The 16,691-nt window shown below is 42.2% G+C and overlaps 1 protein-coding gene across 2 annotated transcripts in view; it reads right to left on the reverse strand.

Moving 5' to 3' along the window:
- The window catches only part of LOC138647822 (G-protein coupled receptor family C group 5 member D-like), a 40,304-nt gene extending 28,243 nt beyond the window's left edge, over positions 1-12,061 (reverse strand). Inside the window, exon 1 of one of the 2 annotated variants that reach the window (XM_069737095.1) lies at positions 12,022-12,061. The gene's annotated coding sequence lies outside the window, so the exon portion shown is untranslated. Of the gene's footprint in view, positions 1-11,996 lie in introns of both variants that reach the window. The other variant, XM_069737096.1, reaches the window with a different exon arrangement.
- Positions 12,062-16,691: the final 4,630 nt, after the last annotated feature.

A 16,691-nucleotide genomic window follows, 5' to 3' on the forward strand; every position in this document is an offset into this window, starting at 1 on the left:
CAGGTTTATTTTCTAATGGCCCCAATTCCTTAGCCTTCACCACAACCCATCACAGTACTACAGTCCAGTAAGTGAGAGTCCTGTCCTCACCCCGTGGTTCTGTGTCCATTTTCCCCGAGGGGAGCTAGTTTGCCACTACTATTACTTAGCACCTCTACTTGCTGAAGGCCTTGGAACTCCCACCCAGGGCACTCTCTTCGTCTCACATTTCCCTGTTCTGTCCTGGCCCGATACCTATCCTACTTGCATACTCAGGGCCGGACTGCTAGGCGGTCTGTTTCAGGACCCGTCTCAAGTGCATAGCTCTGTCTTTCTGTCTCTTTTAATTTATGTACTCCAGATCTCACTATCCACTACCTCTGTCTTCAATCACATCAGGGACACCCATGTCATGTGGCTCTGCTGACTAGTCAGATCTTAAGGCTGCTTCTACAGCAGGCTGGGCCCAATCTATCTTCCTAACAGGAAACTGTGTCAGGCCCTGCACTTTAGCCCCTCTCACTCTGGGCTAGTCTCAATCGTTAACTCTAACTGTCAGGCAGAACATAATACTATCACGAATCCCACATGTCACAATTCACATTACAACAATACATGTGTCCACCTCCTTACAGATGAATCAGAAGTGATTCTAGTCACCTGACCGCTGCAGCCAATCACTGTCATCAGTGTTCTTGTTATTAATCTAAATCTGCAGCCACACTGTTGATCTGAAATTGATGGTGTTAAGGAGTGACAATGATGAGGCACTAAGGCTTTAAATATGGCAAAGAGAAACATAGTAGTATTGTAATTATGGATATGGGAATTGAAAGGGAATATGTCAGTAGGATCAACCCACCTAAGCCATCTATATGAGCATTATTTGTAAGCCAATGTCTTAGTCCATGTTTTTCTCAAATGTAAACGAGCTGTTCAGGACTATGGGCTGGACAAGGATCTCTGTGAGACGTTTACCAGTCTGAGACATCTAGATCTGGAGAGCAGACTGTCAGTCAGTACATGTCTCATACTGGTAATGCCCCTTTTCATTTAAAATAAGCTCTGTAGGCAAATTTCCAGGGACATCTATGTCCGGCCCATAGAGCCTAAGCTCAAATAGCTCAAATAAGAAAAACATGGATTTCTCTGGAATAAGACATTGGACCGCAGATATCAAGCTATCATTTTATTCAGCTTCCTATGACCTACATGCCCTTAAGAGAGTTGATCTACTGACAGATTCCTTTTCAGTGGTGGAGTTAAATAAATATTTATTGAGCAACTTGAATATTCATAGTGTTTTACAGCTTGTTTATTTGTTATTTTAGTAACTGGGGAGGAATTACTGGGTGATTCAGACTAATGTATGGTAATAACAGCCCTGTACTATGCACTTACGCACTGAGAGCGCTTGTCGCTGCTATATACACATATACTCAGAGTATGTAAGGGAGCGATAACTGCTGCATAAACAGAAATATTTAAAAAATGTCTTTTTTGTCGGACAAATGCTAACAGTTATGTTTGTACGCCCCCTCTTTTACATCTTTCTACTTTTATACTGCATGGTGACGCGTGTAGTCAAGTGGTGATGGGTTTGAAACGCTGCCTGGAATTATTGTACATGTCTGAAGGACAGGGAGGTCCCCACCTCTTCCCCCTCGAAACATAGCAGCCGGGATTGATAAAATGCTTCTTCCCAGCAGCCTCCTCACTAGCAAATAGCTCTGATATCATTTCTGGATGCTTGTTTCCTCTAGGGAAATAAGCATCACATTCAGCTATTTGGTGTGTGACTGAAATATTCATAGAAAGAAGGAATGTATGTAAGTTACAGCATTGTGTGCGCTATTTGTACAGTGGATGACTAATGCTCCGAGAAAGCAGTCCGGGCAGGTGCGGCAGCACGAGGCGTCTGCTATAACAAAGGGTCTAATGTATTTTTCACTGATCGGGTAAAGCATGGCCCTGCTTGTTATTTTCACAACTTCCATGTCCTCATTATGTTTTTATTTAGCCTAGGAAAGCCCTTCAGATAGTCAAATCCAAATCATCACAGGCAGGATTACCGAGAAAAGTAAAGCCTGTATATAGAGAACACAGGATCACACTACTCACAATAGTGATGTTACCTGCGTCCCTAGAAAACTCCCATAGAAGTCAATGAACATCTCCAGATTAGTGCCGATTATGGCCCCTGATGCTGTTACAGCAGCTCAGCCGAGAGACCGTGTGCAGAAAATAAAATACAATCAGAAAATGAAAGACGCTTAGGAAAAAAGAATATGCGTCATGATCTGGTTTTAGTTGTGAAATATATGATAAGTGAGAGGATGGGATGAGTTTGTACTTAACGACTCAGCAGAGTTTTGGTTTTCAGTTTATATAATCTTTAAGATTGTTTGTTTTCTAGCCCAGTAACATTTATTTTGACAGAGCTATAAGAAGATGTGATTTTTGGGGAGGCTTACCATTTTTTATATATTTTCCATGTAGGATAAATATTGTGATTATTTCATTGTGTGGGCTGAATCTCGTGTTACCTACTATATCAGTGATATACCAGGGGTATTTCAGTTCTTGCGTTTCCATTTTTTTGCTCTCCTTCTTCCCAGAGCCATAACTTTTTTGTTTTTCAGTCAATATGCCCATGTGAGGGCTTGTTTTTTCTTGCGGAACAGGCTTTTTATTTTTAATTACACCATTGTTTTCCTCATATCGTGTACTGGAAAAGGGAAAAAAATCTAAGTGCAGAGAAATTGAAAAAAAGTGCTATTCCACAATTATTTTTTTTTGCCATATTCACTTAATGCTAAAACTGATTTGCCATTATGATTCTCCAGGTCATTATGAGGTCGTAGATAACAAACATGTCTAGGTTCCTTTTTATTTAAGTGGTAAAAAAAAATCTAAAGCTTATAAAGAAAAAAAATGGTGCCATTTTCTGAGACCCATTGCATCTCCATTTTTTGGGATCTGGGGCTGGGTGAGTACTTGTTATTGTGCTCTGAGCTGACATTACTATTTATCCAATTTTGGGATAGATACGATGTTTTGATCACTTGTTATTGCATTTTATTATTGCAATGTTGCAGTGACCAAAAAAAACGTGATCAGATCAACTGTCATGTGCCAGAAAAGAGGGGGAGGTGGCCTATGATGGACCACGTCAAAGGTCGTTAAGAGGTTAATTTCTGAGTACAGCATGAGTCCACCAATGAATCCAGTGGGCTAGATAGATAGATAGCTGAATAGATAGATATTAGATAGATGGATGGATGGATAGATAGATAGATAGATAGATAGATAGATAGATAGATAGATAGATAGATAGATAGATAGAAAGAAAGATAGATAAATACTAGTGCAACACCCCAGGTAACCGGTTGTTGCAGTGATGTTGCTTTCCCTTCGGGGAGGGTAATATCATGCTCAGAGGCAATGGAGTTCTCTTCACCAGGTAAGGCACCCGCATGCAACACATTCTGAATCCAGGCCAGGAGGGGGAGCTCAAGACCCAGATTGAGGGGAGCTTCCCTCAAATATGGATATATGTCCTGGTCTGGAGGAGGAGTTAGGTAGTTGGTCCAGGGAGACCAAGGGAGAGGGTCTGATAGAGACACTGAAGGAGAAGGAAGTCTGGAATTGAGAGCAGACAGAGAGGCCTGGCAGCTACGAGGGAGCTGCAGCATCTGAAAAGGCAGATAGCCCAAGGGGTTGTATGTGGTGGAGCTTCAGAGGAAAGGAGCAAAGGAGAGGAACAGGGCTCAGAGGGGAACTGTGACCGGGCACCCTCAGAGCCGAATTGCAGTGGCGGGTACCGGGAGCCCCAGGCCTTAGTGGAACTGTAGGAAACTTGGCAGAACTGGAGGGCTGAGAACTTTATGGGATTGGCCCACACCACACCTGTGATGCAGCAGCACCTGAGGAGCCCGGGACATGATAGAGTCCCTATAAAAAGGCTCAAGCTGCCCATCATGCAGGTACCTGTCTTAGGACAGGGGGAATAGATGACTCTGCAGAAAGCTTCAGGCAGCAGAGACTTCATATACAGCAAGCGCTAGTTGAAAAGGCTCACAGACCTCGACTGGAAAAAGGGAATTCTCCATTGCCTCTAAGCCGGCTGGGCCATACCATCACCCATGCCTGGTACCCTGGACTGTGGCCTGCTAACTACAGTAAACCAGGTAAAGACTTACAACTTGTGTCTTTTACTCATTTTACCGACCTACACCATCATCACCATACACTTCAGGACCTCTGGGGACCCCGCTTCAGCTGTGGGAAGCGTTACCATCATTGCTGCAACAACATCCTCCAGAGGACCCCTTTAACGCAGCATCGGTCCCACTATTGACCGAACACCACAGGTGGCGTCACGACAGACTCATTTACAATATCCCTTTAAAGACTGTTCCCCTTTAATTGGACGCCCAGGGCTACGGACCGCGTCGCAGCCACCGTGACATCCCCTTTAAGACCGGACCCGGTACCGAGTACCCCAAGGCCCAGGCGGGGCGCTCCACTAGATAGATATATCCATCTATCTCTCTCTATCTATCTATTATCTATCTATAGATAATAGATAGATAGATAGATAGATAGATAGATAGATAGATAGATAGATATTAGATAGATAATAGATAGATACAGAGAGATAGATATATAAAATAGATAGATAGATTATAGATAGATAATAGATAGATATTAGACAATAGATAGATAGATATTAGATAGATAATAGATAGATACAGAGAGATATATGGATACATAGTTTTAGAAATACTTTAACCCCTTTACCCCCAAGGGTGGTTTGCACGTTAATGACCAGGCCAATTTTTACAATTCTGACCACTGTCCCTTTATGAGGTTATAACTCCGAAACGCTTCAACGGATCCTGGTGATTCTGACATTGTTTTCTCGTGACATATTGTACTTCATGATAGTGGTAAAATTTCTTTGATAGTACCTGCGTTTATTTGTGAAAAAAACGGAAATTTGGCGAAAATTTTGAAAATTTCGCAATTTTCAAACTTTGAATTTTTATGCAATTAAATCACAGAGATATGTCACACAAAATACTTAATAAGTAACATTTCCCACATGTCTCCTTTACATCAGCATAATTTTGGAACCAATTTTTTTTTTTGTTAGGGAGTTATAAGGGTTAAAAGTTGACCAGCAATTTCTCATTTTTACAACAACATTTTTTTTTAGGGACCACGTCTCATTTGAAGTCATTTTGAGGGGTCTATATGATAGAAAATGCCCAAGTGTGACACCATTCTAAAAACTGCACCCCTCAAGGTGCTCAAAACCACATTCAAGAAGTTTATTAACCCTTCAGGTGTTTAATAGGAATTTTTGGAATGTTTAAATAAAAATGAACATTTAACTTTTTTACACAAAAAATTTACTTCAGCTCCAATTTGTTTTATTTTACCAAGGGTAACAGGAGAAATTGGACCCAAAAAGTTGTTGTCCAATTTGTCCTGAGTACGCTGATACCCCATATGTGGCAGTAAACCACTGTTTGGGCGCATGGGAGAGCTCGGAAGGGAAGGAGCGCTATTTGACTTTTCAATGCAAACTTGACAGGAATTGAGATGGGACGCCATGTTGCGTTTGGAGAGCCACTGATGTGCCTAAACATTGAAACCCCCCACAAGTGACACCATTTTGGAAAGTAGACCCCCTAAGGAACTTATCTGGATGTGTGGTGAGCACTTTGACCCACCAAGTGCTTCACAGAAGTTTATAATGCAGAACCGTAAAAATAAAAAATCATATTTTTTCACAAAAATTATATTTTTGCCCCCAATTTTTTATTTTTCCAAGGGTAAGAGAAGAAATTGGACCTCAAAAGTTGTTGTCCAATTTGTCCTGAGTACGCTGATACCCCATATGTGGCAGTAAACCACTGTTTGGGCGCATGGGAGAGCTCGGAAGGGAAGGAGCGCAGTTTGACTTTTCAATGCAAAATTGACAGAAATTGAGATGGGACGCCATGTTGCGTTTGGAGAGCCACTGATGTGCCTAAACATTGAAACCCCCCACAAGTGACACCATTTTGGAAAGTAGACCCCCTAAGGAACTTATCTAGAGGTGTGGTGAGCACTTTGACCCACCAAGTGCTTCACAGAAGTTTATAATGCAGAACCGTAAAAATAAAAAATCATATTTTTTCACAAAAATTATATTTTTGCCCCCAATTTTTTATTTTTCCAAGGGTAAGAGAAGAAATTGGACCTCAAAAGTTGTTGTCCAATTTGTCCCGAGTACGCTGATACCCCATATGTGGCAGTAAACCACTGTTTGGGCGCATGGGAGAGCTCGGAAGGGAAGGAGCGCCGTTTGACTTTTCAATGCAAAATTGACAGGAATTGAGATGGGACGCCATGTTGCGTTTGGAGAGCCACTGATGTGCCTAAACATTGAAACCCCCCACAAGTGACACCATTTTGGAAAGTAGACCCCCTAAGGAACTTATCTAGAGGTGTGGTGAGCACTTTGACCCACCAAGTGCTTCACAGAAGTTTATAATGCAGAACCGTAAAAATAAAAAATCATATTTTTTCACAAAAATTATATTTTTGCCCCCAATTTTTTATTTTTCCAAGGGTAAGAGAAGAAATTGGACCTCAAAAGTTGTTGTCCAATTTGTCCCGAGTACGCTGATACCCCATATGTGGCAGTAAACCACTGTTTGGGCGCATGGGAGAGCTCGGAAGGGAAGGAGCGCCGTTTGACTTTTCAATGCAAAATTGACAGGAATTGAGATGGGACGCCATGTTGCGTTTGGAGAGCCACTGATGTGCCTAAACATTGAAACCCCCCACAAGTGACACCATTTTGGAAAGTAGACCCCCTAAGGAACTTATCTGGATGTGTGGTGAGCACTTTGACCCACCAAGGGCTTCACAGAAGTTTATAATGCAGAGCCATAAAAATAAAACAAAATTTTTTTCCCACAAAAATTATTTTTTAGCCCCCAGTTTTGTATTTTCCCTAGGGTAAGAGGAGAAATTGGACCACAAAAGTTGTTGTCCAATTTGTCCTGAGTACGCTGATACCCCATATGTGGGGGGGAACCACCGTTTGGGCGCATGGGAGGGTTCGGAAGGGAAGGAGCGCCATTTGGAATGCAGACTTAGATGGAATGGTCTGCAGGCGTCACATTGCGTTTGCAGAGCCCCTAATGTACCTAAACAGTAGAAACCCCCCACAAGTGACACCATTTTGGAAAGTAGACCCCCTAAGGAACTCATCTTGATGTGTTGTGAGAGCTTTGAACCCCCAAGTATTTCACTACAGTTTATAACGCAGAGCCATGCAAATAAAAAATATTTTTTTTTCCACAAAAATTATATTTTAGCCCCCAGTTTTGTATTTTTCCAAGGTTAGCAGGAGAAATTGGACCCTAAATGTTGTTGTCCAATTTGTCCTGAGTACGCTGATACCCGATATGTGGGGGGGAACCACCGTTTGGGCGCATGGGAGGGCTCGGAAGGGAAGGAGCATCATTTGGAATGCAGACTTAGATGGATTGGTCTGCAGGCGTCACATTGCGTTTGCAGAGCCCCTAATGTACCTAAACAGTAGAAACCCCCCACAAGTGACCCCATATTGGAAACTAGACCCCTCAATGAACTTATCTAGATGTGTTGTGAGAACTTTGAACCCCCAAGTGTTTCACTACAGTTTATAACGCAGAGCCGTGAAAATAAAAAATCTTTTTGTTTTCCCACAAAAATTATTTTTTAGCCCCCAGTTTTGTATTTTCCCAAGGGTAACAGGAGAAATTGGTCCACAAAAGTTGTTGTCCAATTTGTCCTGAGTACGCTGATACCCGATATGTGGGGGGGAACCACCGTTTGGGCGCATGGGAGGGCTCGGAAGGGAAGGAGCATCATTTGGAATGCAGACTTAGATGGATTGGTCTGCAGGCGTCACATTGCGTTTGCAGAGCCCCTAATGTACCTAAACAGTAGAAACCCCCCACAAGTGACCCCATATTGGAAACTAGACCCCTCAATGAACTTATCTAGATGTGTTGTGAGAACTTTGAACCCCCAAGTGTTTCACTACAGTTTATAACGCAGAGCCGTGAAAATAAAAAATCTTTTTGTTTTCCCACAAAAATTATTTTTTAGCCCCCAGTTTTGTATTTTCCCAAGGGTAACAGGAGAAATTGGTCCACAAAAGTTGTTGTCCAATTTGTCCTGAGTACGCTGATACCCCATATGTTGGGGTAAACCCCTGTTTGGGCACACAGGAGAGCTCGGAAGGGAAGGAGCACTGTTTTACTTTTTCAACGCAGAATTGGCTGGAATTGAGATCGGACGCCATGTCGTGTTTGGAGAGCCCCTGATGTGCCGAAACAGTGGAAACCCCCCAATTATAACTGAAACCCTAATCTAAACACACCCCTAACCCTAATTCCAACGGTAACCCTAACCACACCTCTAACCCTGACACACCCCTAACCCTAATCCCAACCCTATTCCCAACTGTAAATGTAATCTAAACCCTAACCCTAACTTTAGCCCCAACCCTAACTGTAGCCCCAACCCTAACCCTAACCCTAATCCTAGCCCTAACCCTAGCCCTAACCCTAACCCTAGCCCTAACCCTAGCCCTAACCCTAGCCCTAACCCTAGCCCTAACCCTAGCCCTAGCCCTAACCCTAGCCCTAACCCTAGCCCTAACCCTAGCCCTAACCCTAGCCCTAACCCTAACCCTAGCCCTAACCCTAGCCCTAACCCTAGCCCTAACCCTAGCCCTAGCCCTAACCCTAGCCCTAACCCTAGCCCTAATGGGAAAATGGAAATAAATACATTTTTTTTTATTTTTCCCTAACTAAGGGGGTGATGAAGGGGGGTTTGATTTACTTTTATAGCGAGTTTTTTAGCGGATTTTTATGATTGGCAGCCGTCACACACTGAAAGACCCTTTTTATTGCAAAAAATATTTTTTGCAATACCACATTTTGAGAGCTATAATTTTTCCATATTTTGGTCCACAGAGTCATGTGAGGTCTTGTTTTTTGCGGGACGAGTTGACGTTTTTATTGAAAACATTTTTGGGCACGTGACATTTTTTTATCGCTTTTTATTCCGATTTTTGTGAGGAAGAATGACCAAAAGCCAGCTATTCATGAATTTCTATTGGGGGAGGCGTTTATACCGTTCCGCGTTTGGTAAAATTGATAAATCAGTTTTATTCTTCGGGTCAGTACGATTACAGCGATACCTCATTTATATCATTTTTTTATGGTTTGGTGCTTTTATACGATAAAAACTATTTTACAGAAAAAATAATTATTTTTGCATCGCTTTATTCTCAGGACTGCCACTGCTATCATCGGCGGTATGATAATAAAGCGTTGTTTTTTGCCTCGTTTTTTTTTTTCTTACGGTGTTTACTGAAGGGGTTAACTAGTGGGCCAGTTTTATAGGTCGGGCCGTTACGGACGCGGCGATACTAAATATGTGTACTTTTATTGGTTTTTTTTTTTTATTTAGATGAAGAAATGTATTTATGGGAATAATATTTTTTTTTTTTTTTCATTATTTTGGAATATTTTTTTTTATTTTTTTTACACATTTGGAAATTTTTTTTTTTACTTTTTTACTTTGTCCCAGGGGGGGACATCACAGATCAGTGATCTGACAGTTTGCACAGCACTCTGTCAGATCACTGATCTGATAGGAGTGCAGGCTGCTTCACAGTGCCTGCTCTGAGCAGGCTCTGTGAAGCCACCTCCCTCCCTGCAGGACCCGGATCCGCGGCCATCTTGGATCCGGGGCTCGAGCAGGGAGGGAGGTGAGGAGACCCTCGCAGCAACGCGATCACATCGCGTTGCTGCGGGGGGCTCAGGGAAGCCCGCAGGGAGCCCCCTCCCTGCGCGGTGCTTCCCTGTACCGCCGGCACATCGCGATCATCTTTGATCGCGGTGTGCCAGGGGTTAATGTGCCGGGGGCGGTCCGTGACCGCTCCTGGCACATAGTGCCGGATGTCAGCTGCGATAAGCAGCTGACACCCGGCCGCGATCGGCCGCGCTCCCCCCGTGAGCGCGGCCGATCGGCTATGACGTACTATCCCGTCCAGGGTCAGATAAGCCCAGGGCACCTCGACGGGATAGTACGTCTAAGGTCACAGAGGGGTTAAAATAAATTTGATTCAACCTCCCCTTTTTCCAATACTAAAGTGAAGTACCGTAGTGAACAAAATTGCTTATTTTGTATTGTAATGTCTGCAAAAGTTCAATCTATAAAAAAAATTATTTAGAGCGTACAATAAATTTCACAACACAAAAAAAAGAACCAACACACCAAAATTGCCATTTTCAGTTATCACAAATTGCAATATATGCAATAAAAAGCCTTAAAAATATCATATGTACCGCAAAATAATACCAATGAAAACAAAAGCTTCCACCTGAAAAATAAGCCCTAACAAAGCTCCATCCAAATATAAAAAGTAAATTGGCAAAAGTAAAAAATACAAAAATTAAAGAATTAAAATGAAAAAAAAAAAAAATTACAGAACACATAATATGGTACATAATATGGATAATTGAAAACTACAACTTATCCCACAAACACGTAGGTTTTCCGCTCTGTATTTGACTGTGATTTAGGTACTCTGCCTTTTCTGTTCACTTGTAGTTCCCCTAACGTAGAAGAATCTGTCATCCTCACAATTGGATTTCCATCGATCAGTGTCAGGCTATTCACAACACCCAGAACTTTTTATGGACGGTGTGATATAATTTCATAGTGAATCACCGTGATCATTTTAGATGACTGCCGAACACATATAAAGTAGTGACCATATATTGCATTTTCCATGTATATTTACATTTTTCCTAATGACAAAACGTGTACAAAAAACTGATCAGGGCATATTGTGAAATTCGGCGTCCTTTAATAAAAATGACATATACAGCCGCACTTGAGGTTCTCCACACACATTGTAAATTCCCTTGGAAAGCAAAGGGCACACCAGGCATTCAGAGATACATCATGTGCCTTCATAGGCTTTATGCCACACTGCATTGATTTCTAACAAGTAATGGTAAACTGACTGAACAGAGAACCAGTCTGAACTGGTGCAGAACCAAAAACAACTTACATAGCAAATAGATCAATGGAAATTTTGTGTTAAGCATCTCATGTGTTTTTCATAGATTTCACAAGCCATTATGCTATTCACATTTCATGTATCACACATTCCCTTGCTTTAGTACAATTGAGTGCAGCCATTTATCTGCATTGATTTCTGTCACTTCTGGTACCCAAGGCTTTTCCTAAGTAATATCTGTATTTCAACAGCAAACCTTCCAAAAGAAATTCACCACTAAATCAAACTTTACTGAAGAAAGTGATCTCCCTGCGATCATAGTGTGGGCAGCCATATATAAGAAGGGCAGAAAAATAAGAATAAGCAGATTTGTAAAGTACTAACAGTTACTTATTGTACCCACTTCGACAAGTTCACTGGAAGGATGCCATTTTATACTCCTAGAAATTTGTAAAATATGATAAAATATTATTTGAAGTAGCAAAAATTCCAGATATTTGAGTTTTTCTCTTAGTTGATGTCATTTTAGGAAATGTCGTAAGCCTCGGAGTGTAATATTGGATACTATTTGTTTCTGGATTATTCTTTGTCTCGTCCTACAAATGACTAAATATGTCCACAGTATAATGTTATATTATTACTACTAAACTTGTAACCACGAGAGCCCCGGCATTGGGGCTAATTGCCGCTAGTTTGGATTTTTCTCCAGAATCTCCCAATCTCTAAAATGTGAAGTGAGTGATTTCTCTGCTTCCCTGTTGTGTTGTCTGATAAATGACATTTTATAAAGCATTTATTCAGAAGGGACTCGGGCGACATAGAAAGATTAATATGGTCCCTAGCCTACTGATAATGAGCAGGGACATATGAAATCCTCTCCCAGTTACCCCCCATATTATCAGTCCCCTGATCCGCGCTGGCTGCTCACCCTATCCAGAGATGCTGTCACATACCTTGCAGGCGCTCCACTCCGGCGTTCTGCTTACCTAGTGGCTTCTAGCAATCTATAAACCCACAAGAAGTTTCTGTCACAGAAGTGGGTGTGTTAGAAGATGGAAAGAAGCAAGGAAGAGACACACCTGGACCTGTCTGACAGCTCCGCACAATATCGGGAAAGAAATATGCCCAGCCAGGATCAGAATAAAGGATTACAGCCAACATCACGTTTATGACTCCATGTCACGACATGGACAATAAAAAGGACAACACAATACAATTTATGGTTTATTTTTTTATAATTGTTCTGGCAAAATGCCCTTCAGCTGTGATACCACAGACAGCCTGCCAGCTGATGTGGCATAGTTTGATAATTAGACATCCAAATATTTATAATAGACAAAAGGTTGGTAGATCAACATCCAATTTACATTGCAAGTCAGAGAATGGGTGTATATTCTAACAGAAAAGAAATATATCTTGGTACCGTGTTAGCCAGTGGATAGAAAAATATTTAGAATTGAGAGTCCTCAGTGGTTGAATATGTGATTCTTCAGAATTTGTTTTAGTCTTTGCCTGATGAAGAGACCTGTGTAGTCTCGAAAGCTTGCAATTTGTTACCATCTTTTCAGTTAGCCATTAAAAGGTATCAACCACTGAGGACTCTCAATTCTAAATATTTTTCTATTCTAACAGAGCAGGCCATATAACTCCTTAATTAGCCAGAAAATTAATATCAAATAAGGGAATAGCGCACCAAGAATAGGCGCAAAATAATTTTTTTTAATGATTTTAATTTTCTACCCTCATACCCCCCAAAATTATTGCATCATAAAGAGAAGTATGGCAACATTTCAGTTAATATACCCTTCGTCAGCCCAACAGTACAACTTGCAGTGCATATAGACGGGATATAAAGGTGTATATATATCTATATCCACACCGCATTCCTCTATATCCACACCGCATTCCTCTATATCCACACCGCATTCCTCTATATCCACACTGCATTCCTCTATATCCACACCGCATTCCTCTATATCCACACCGCATTCCTCTATATCCACACCGCATTCCTCTATATCCACACCGCATTCCTCTATATCCACACCGCATTCCTCTATATCCACAATGCATTCCTCTATATCCACACCGCATTCCTCTATATCCACACCGCATTCCTCTATATCCACACCGCATTCCTCTATATCCACACCGCATTCCTCTATATCCACACCGCATTCCTCTATATCCACACCGCATTGCTCTATATCCACACCGCATTCTTCTATATCCACACCGCATTCCTCTATATCCACACCGCATTCCTCTATATCCACACTGCATTCCTCTATATCCACACAGCATTCCTCTATATCCAGACTGCATTCCTCTATATCCACACCGCATTCCTCTATATCCACACCGCATCCCTCCATATCCACACTGCATTCCTCTATATCCACATCGCATTCCTCTATATCCACACTGCATTCCTCTATATCCACACCGCATCCCTCTATATCCACACTGCATTCCTCTATATCCACACTGCATTCTTCTATATCCACACCGCATTCCTCTATATCCACAATGCATTTCTCTATATCCACACCGCATTCCTCTATATCCACACCGCATTCCTCTATATCCACACCGCATTCCTCTATATCCACACCGCATTCCTCTATATCCACACCGCATTCCTCTATATCCACACCGCATTCCTCTATATCCACACCGCATTCCTCTATATCCACACCGCATTCCTCTATATCCACACCGCATTCCTTTATATCCACACCGCATTCCTCTATATCCACACCGCATTCCTCTATATCCAAACCGCATTCCTCTATATCCACACCGCATCCCTCTATATCCACACCGCATTCCTCTATATCCACACCGCATTGCTCTATATCCACACCGCATTCCTCTATATCCACACTGCATTCCTCTTAAACCACACCGCATTTCTCTATATCCACACCGCATTCCTCTATATCCAAACCGCATTCATCTATATCCACACCGAATCCCTCTATATCCACACCGCATTCCTCTATATCTACACTGCATTCCTCTATATCCACACAGCATTCCTCTATATCCAGACTGCATTCCTCTATATCCACACCGCATTCCTCTATATCCACACCGCATCCCTCCATATCCACACTGCATTCCTCTATATCCACACCGCATTCCTCTATATCCACACTGCATTCCTCTATATCCACACCGCATCCCTCTATATCCACACTGCATTCCTCTATATCCACACTGCATTCTTCTATATCCACACCGCATTCCTCTATATCCACAATGCATTTCTCTATATCCACACTGCATTCCTCTATATCCACACCGCATTCCTCTATATCCACACCGCATTCCTCTATATCCACACTGCATTCCTCTATATCCAAACCGCATTCCTCTATATGCACACCGCATTCTTCTATATCCACACCGCATTCCTCTATATCCACACTGCATTCCTCTATATCCACACTGCATTCCTCTATATGCACACCACATTCCTCTATACCCACACGGCATTCCTCTATATCCACAGCGCATTCCTCTATATCCACACTGCATTCCTCTATATCCACACTGCATTCCTCTATATCCACACCACATTCCTCTATATCCACACAGCATTCCTCTATATCCACACCGCATTCCTCTATATCCACACCGCATTCCTCTATATCCACACCGCATTCCTCTATATCCACACCGCATCCCTCTATATCCACACCGCATCCCTCTATATCCACACTGCATTCCTCTATATCCACACCGCATTCCTCTATATCCACACCGCATCCCTCCATATCCACACTGCATTCCTCTATATCCACACCGCATTCCTCTATATCCACACCGCATTCCTCTATATCCACACTGCATTCCTCTATATCCACACAGCATTCCTCTATATCCACACTGCATTCCTCTATATTCACACCGCATTCCTCTATATCCACACCGCATTCCTCTATATGCACACGGCATTCCTCTATATCCACACCGCATTCCTCTATATCCACACTGCATTCCTCTATATCCACACTGCATTCCTCTATATGCACACCACATTCCTCTATACCCACACCGCATTCCTCTATATCCACAGCGTATTCCTCTATATCCACTCTGCATTCCTCTATATCCACACTGCATTCCTCTATATCCACACCGTGTTCCTCTATATCCACACTGCATTCCTCTAGAAACACACCGCTTTCCTCTATATCCACAATTTATTCCTCTATATCCACACTGCATTCCTCTATATCCACACTGCATTCCTCTATATCTACACTGCATTCCTCTATATCCACACTGCATTCCTCTATATCTACACTGCATTCCTCTATATCCCCAATGCATTCCTTTATATCCACACCGCATTCCTCTATATCCACACCGCATTTCTCTATATCCACACTGCATTCCTCTATATCCACACTGCATTCCTCTATATCCACACCGTGTTCCTCTATATCCACACTGCATTCCTCTAGAAACACACATCATTCCTCTATATCCACAATTTATTCCTCTATATCCACACTGCATTCCTCTATATCCACACTGCATTCCTCTATATCTACACTGCATTCCTCTATATCAACACTGCATTCCTCTATATCCCCAATGCATTCCTCTATATCCACACCGCATTCCTCTATATCCACACCGCATTCCTCTATATCCACACTGCATTCCTCTATATCCACACTGCATTCCTCTATATCCACACCGCATTCCTCTATATCCACACTGCATTCCTCTATATCCACAATGCATTCCTCTATATCCACGCTGCATTCATCTATATCCACACTGCATTCCTCTATATCCACACCTCATTCCTCTATATCCACACTGCATTCCTCTATATCCACAATGCATTCCTCTATATCCACAATGCATTCCTCTATATCCACACTGCATTCCTCTATATCCACACCGCATTCCAATATCCACACCGCATTCCTCTATATCCACACCGCATTCCTCTATATCCACACTGCATTCCTCTATATCCACACTGCATTCCTCTATATCCACACCACATTCCTCTATATCCACACTGCATTCCTCTATATCCACAATGCATTCCTCTATATCCACGCTGCATTCCTCTATATCCACGCTGCATTCCTCTATATCCACAATGCATTCCTCTATAGCCATACAGTATTCCTGTATATCCACACCGCATTCCTCTATATCCACACTGCATTCCTGTATATCCACACCCCATTCCTCTATATCCACACCGCATTCCTCTATATCCACACCGCATTCCTCTATATCCACGCTGCATTCCTCTATATCCACACTGCATTCCTCTATATCCACACTGCATTCCTCTATATCCATGCTGCATTCCTCTATATCTACACAACTTTCCTCTATATCCACACTGCATTCCTCTATATCCACACCGCATTCCTCTATATCCACACCGCATTCCTCTATATCCACACTGCATTCCTCTATATCCACACCGCATTCCTCTATATCCACACTGCATTCCTCTATATCCACACCGCATTCCTCTACATCCACACTGCATTCCTCTATATGCATACTGCATTCCTCTATATCCACACTGCATTCCTCTATATCCACACCGCATTCCTCTATATGCACACTGCATTCC

Source organism: Ranitomeya imitator, chromosome 8, assembly GCF_032444005.1.
Source record: "Ranitomeya imitator isolate aRanImi1 chromosome 8, aRanImi1.pri, whole genome shotgun sequence".
In the NCBI taxonomy this organism is placed as follows: domain Eukaryota; kingdom Metazoa; phylum Chordata; class Amphibia; order Anura; family Dendrobatidae; genus Ranitomeya; species Ranitomeya imitator.